This window comes from Mercurialis annua, linkage group LG4 (assembly GCF_937616625.2).
Source record: "Mercurialis annua linkage group LG4, ddMerAnnu1.2, whole genome shotgun sequence".
In the NCBI taxonomy this organism is placed as follows: Eukaryota; Viridiplantae; Streptophyta; class Magnoliopsida; order Malpighiales; family Euphorbiaceae; genus Mercurialis; species Mercurialis annua.
Window position 1 is genome coordinate 23,917,532 of NC_065573.1, and position 6,000 is coordinate 23,923,531.

Genomic DNA, 6,000 nt, shown 5'->3' on the forward strand with positions numbered 1-6,000 from the left:
TGACAATGCACTGGTTGCCTTTGAAATTTTCCACTCAATGGCGAAGAGATCGAAGAGTAAAAGGGGGTCAGTGGCAATCAAACTTGATATGAGTAAAGCGTATGATCGCGTGGAGTGGTCATTTTTAGAAGAGGTGCTTAAAAAGATGAAATTCCCTTCCCATTTCATTCGGCTGATTATGAGCTGCGTGGAGTCGGTTTCATTTTCGGTAATGGTGAATGGGAAATCTCACGGGCATATTGTTCCTCAACGTGGTCTACGTCAGGGGGATCCTATCTCGCCGTACCTCTTTTTGTTGTGCATGGAAGGTTTTTCGGCGATGCTCAGAAAGGGCGAGCTTGAGGGTCGGTTGACGGGCGAAAAAGTTTGTCGAGTGGGTCCGTCGATAAATCACCTATTCTTTGCGGACGATAGCATTCTTTTTGCGAAAGCAAATGCTAGCGAGATAAGGTACATCAAACATGTGATTTGTTTGTTTGAAAGGGCATCAGGCCAAATGGTGAATTTCGATAAATCCGAGATGTTTTTTAGTTCAGGCACGCTTCGGAGATATCGTAATGAGGTTGGTGACATTCTGCGAGTGCGAGAAGTTGAGTATTTTAAGAAGTATCTTGGTATGCCCACTTTGATTGGTCGATCTAGAAAGCCTATTTTTGCTTTTCTTAGAGATAGAATCCATAAGCGTATGGACGGTTGGAAGGAGAAGTATTTATCGAAAGCCGGTCGAGAAGTCCTCATTAAGTCTATTGTCCAATCTATTCCAACATACATTATGAGTTGCTTTGCATTGCCGATTTCGTTCTGTAATGATATGCAAAGATCAACGGCGAGGTTTTATTGGAGTGGGTCGGAGAATAAACGAAAAATCCCATGGATTAGTTGGGACAAGATTTGTAAAGCCAAGAAGGCGGGTGGCTTAGGATTCAGGAATATTCGGGCATTTAACTTAGCAATGTTAGCAAAGCAAATTTGGAGGTTGCACCAATTTCCAGATTCACTGTGTGGGCAAGTATTTCGAGCTAAGTATTACCCCAACTCAGATGTCCTTAATGCCCCGAGATGTAGCAGATCAAGTTATGTTTGGCAAAGTTTCGAGGAAGGGAAACTGGTGATGAAGGCTGGATTGGCATGGCGGGTCGGGAATGGGCAGTCAATCCGAGCGAAGAGTGAAAACTGGATTTCCAATGCTCGCTTTATGAAACCGATTGGTGCATTTTCTCTATCGGATGATTGTCGGGTTAGTGAATTCATAGATACAGCGAATGGGTGTTGGGATGGGGTAAAAATTCGTCAAGTTTTTTCAGAGACCGATGCTCATAATATTCTGCAGCTCCCAATTAGCAACCGGCTGCCGCCGGACAAAATCTTTTGGCCACACGATAAGAAGGGTATTTTCACGGTAAAATCAGCCTACTATGTGGCGGACAAGTTGTGTCGGAGCGATGTAGCAGGTCCGTCCAATGCACAGGGTACCTCAGATTATTGGAAGAATGTATGGAGACTGGCGATCCCTCCGAAGGTAAAACACTTCCTTTGGCGCATAGGCCATAATACGCTTCCTTGCAATGTAAACTTGGTGAAAAAGAGAGTCAATATTTCTAGCTTCTGTCCGAGGTGTAATACTGAAGAAGAAACTATCTTGCACTGCTTAAAAGAGTGCGAAGTGGTGAGAGGCTTCTGGTTGATGTTGCCTATCAACTTGAGATCTGGCCGCTATCAGTTTAACTCGATTCCTGATTGGATTGCTTTTATGTGTTCTACGCTGAAACAGGAGGAGCTGCAGCTGTTTGTAATGTCGTTGTGGGTAATTTGGACGGATAGGAATAATTTGGTATTTGATAATCATCGACCTCCTTTGCAAGTTTTGTTTAACAACATCCAGTCGATGTTAGCTACAGGTAATACATTGAAGCCCAGAAATCCTCCATCTCAGGAAAGTGTTCAGGCCTGGACTCCTCCTCTACCAAGGTGTTGGAAAATCAATTCAGATGCTGCAGTTTCCGTCGACAAAAACCTGTCCATTCTCAGTGCAGTCTGTAGGAATTCGGATGGAGAAGTTATTCGTAGCGGGGTGGCGGTTGTTCATGGCTGCGTGAATGCAGAATTAGCAGAGATTAAAGCTGTTACTTTTGGGCTAAACTTAGTAAAGGGGTTGCAGGTTGATAAAATCATCTGTGAGATGGACGCACTGAACATAGCGAGCAGACTTCAGAATCCATGTGGAGCGGAGGACTATCTGCAGCTTATGGTGGAGGACTGCATGGCTGCATGCACGGACCGGGATGTGAGTTTCCAATTTGTGAAACGATCTTGCAACCAAGTGGCTCACGCGTTAGCCAAATGGGGTATTTTCTTTGGTAGAGATTGCGTTTTTGATGGGAACGTTCCGTTTCCGGTTAATGAACTTGTAACCATTGGTATTCATTAATAAAGCGCTTCTTATTTCTCAAAAAAAAAAAAAACTATAATTAATCCTAATTTAAACTTAATTTAAACCTTTGATAGTACCACCATATCGGCAGAAGCAGCACGACGAGATCCATAAAAGCAACACACATCATTGCTTCAATAGATCCATCTATTTGATATAAATCGTCTTCTTTATTGAAGCAAGCTCTTAAATCAAATCAACAATTAAGTTAGTTAAGCTAGTACTATTAGTTAAAATAAGTTAGTTATGTAGTTAGTAATTAAAGTTAGTTGCTAGTGTAAGGTTGTTAAAATTGACAAAGAAACAGCATTTACTGTTATTTTCAGTAACAACTCTATAAAAAACCAGCTTAGCCAGTATAGCTATTACTCGCAACATAGCGGGTTAGCTCTATAAATTGTCATATTTGATTCATTAATAAACTAATGAAAATTTTTCATATTATTATTCTTCAATGAACTCTCTCTACAAATTTTTATCTCTTAATCTTATTTTACTTTTATTGCTGTAAATTTGATATGGTATCATCAGAGTAGAAATAATTTATGCTGAAAAACTCTAAAACAATTCTTTCTTTCTTTTTTTAATATTTTCTTAATCTTGTCACATTATTCTAATCAATTTTCTTTAATCAAAATCTTGAAAAATTCTAATATTTGATTGTTTTTGGAATTGAAACGATAAGAAAATGTCGTCTGTTGAATTTGAAAGTTTTTCAAATCTGTATTATCTACACCCAAATGAGAATCCACCTTTGATTTTTGTTTCACCAATGCTAAATGGGAAAAATTATTACTCTAGGTTCATATAAATGCAAATTAATGTGTTTACTATCAAGAACAATCTTAAGTTTATGGATGGAAGTATACTAGTGACTTCAAAAGAAGATCAAATATATATTGTATAGGAAATATTTTCTCAAGAGAATGCTTTACGTATTTCAGACTTACAAGAAGAAATAAATGCGTTTAAACAAGATAGTCTGTCATGGTTCCAATATGCACTTGCACACCATAGTGTCATTGTGAAGCTTTAAAAGTTGTAATAAAATATTAACTAAAACTAAAGTATTAGTAGTTAAATTTGCATAAAAGGATTTAAATTTTTTTGAACCATTCTATGTTAAACAAATAACAAAGTAGCTATTTTTATATACTCTTTACGTCTCAATAACGTAGTCCACTTTAAAAAACTTTTTTGTCCCAAAACTCTTGTCCACTTTCAAAAAATAACTAACTTTTACATTCAATTGTTTTATATTATCCTTATTTAAACTCCACTAATGAGTAAATTGAAAATAAATTGTAAGTGGGCCCTATATTAAATAAGAGTATGATAAGAAAAATAAGAAAAACTTTACAAAATTCATAAATAATAGTCGTTTTTTTAAACTGTATGAAATATGATAAAGACAAAGTGTGGACAACTTTATTAGAACGGAGGAAATATATAATTTTGTATGATTACAAAAGATATGAGTAAACAAAGAGACATGAAAGAGCATGCAACCCTGGAAATAGAAGCATCTTTGTTCCCTTGGCTCTATCAGACAAAATTATTAATACTTTGTCATGCTTTTTTATTTTTCATTATCATAATCATAACCCACATTAATTATCAATATCTTCATATGAGTATTTATTTTCTCATCTTGGGATGCTTTGTGTTTGTTGGTAAAGATTGGGACATCAAACCCTAAGAATTTGCATTGTTTCATGATTGTCATCATTTGTTGATAATGATAATCATTCGCTTCTACTAATAATTTATAGTATGATTCTTTTTTTACAATTCTATTCCTTTTTGTTGAAAGTTGAAAAGATTATTTCCTAGTCAAAGTTTAAAAGCATAGGTAATGATAAACGATAAACATTTTCTTTTTGTGATAGATTGATTGGTTTGCTTGTTGATTTATCAGTTTCTTTTTTATTAAATTCATTTAGGAAATACAAATACAATGAACATATAATTTTTTATAAATGCAAAAATAATATAAGAAGCTTTGATATATTAACTTTCAAATTTGTATCTAACAATTAAATATATAGAAATGAAAGATACAAAAGAAAATAATCGAAAAGAGATTAATCTAGACGTAAATCTCGATAAGTGCCATAAGAGGTCTAAATGATTAACAACCCCGCTTGTTTGCACAGTTGCAGAATTTAATTTATTGCAGTTTCATATTAATTTGGACACGTCTTTAATAAAAAATTTAAAAGAAAATAACATCCAAGCATTTATTTATATATCAAAATATCTTTTTATTCTTATTTCTAAGTTTTAGGAATTTGGCCAAATTAAAAAAAAAATGATATGCAATCCGGAAAAACTTAATCAGACAAATGATCTTACACATGCAAACCTAAAAGACTTTGATCAAGCCAAGAGTCTTCAACATGCACAAAAAAAATAAGACTTAATGGCAAAAAAAAAAAATCTTTACGACTTGTGCAATTATATCTAAACCTTTTAATTTTTACAATAATATCAAATTGCATTATTTTGTTGCAATAATATCCAAATTGCACTTTTTATGTGAATTTTTTTTGAGCTTTTTGCCATTTTTTGGGACTTTTACTATATTATTATACATCAAAACATAATAATAGCCTAATATATTAATTGAAAACAACAAGTTTAGCCATCAATTTGACTATTATTGCTACAAAAAATGCGATTTGGATATAATTGCAACAAAGAAATGCAATTTGGATATTATTGCAGAAATTAAAAGGTTTGGATATAATTGCAATAAGTCGTAAAGGTTTGGTTTTTTTTTTTTCCATTAGGCCAAAAAATAATAGACATAATTTTATTTTTTGATAATTGGGGAGGGGAAGCGCTTGTGGAAAGAATCAAACCCACGACCTAGCAGTTTGCTGTCTAGTGCTTATACTATTTGAGCTATAGCTCATCGGTAAAAATAGACATAATTAAGAAGGAGAAAAAACTCCATAATTTAGAGCATTAATTGATTATATATTTGGTTTTCCGGCCACCATTCTAACCTATGATAGTAGTGTTTGTCTTTGGTGTGAAGGGTAATTACTAATTAGAGAGGAGTGTGAATATTACATGCTAATCGAATGTTTGTTGATTAATCGGTTGGAAGAGAAACTTTTTATATAGATAGACCATATTCATCATATTATCGGTGAATAAAATTAAGAAATAATCGCAAATAAAATTTTAATGTCTTACGCTTTAATCACGGCTTTTAAATTTTGACAAATTTAACGTTAACCTTTGTAATATTTCTAACTCAATGAATAAAATTAACGACTGTGGTGCTATAAAATATCGTCATTTTAGAAGTATTATAACGTAGCATAATTTCACAGTCGACTTGTTTTATGCATTGAATTGCAAAAGCTATAAAAATTAGCGACGACAAGAAAAATATTTCATTTTGAGGGCAAACATATTGTAAAAATTGTTCAATTTGGAAATAAAAATGTTACTTTTCATCTACTTCAGTCCATAAATTTTAAAATTAAAATAGACTATTTATTATTTACACCCATAAATTTACTTATAATAACTAAAAATATGATAAGCTGTACTTC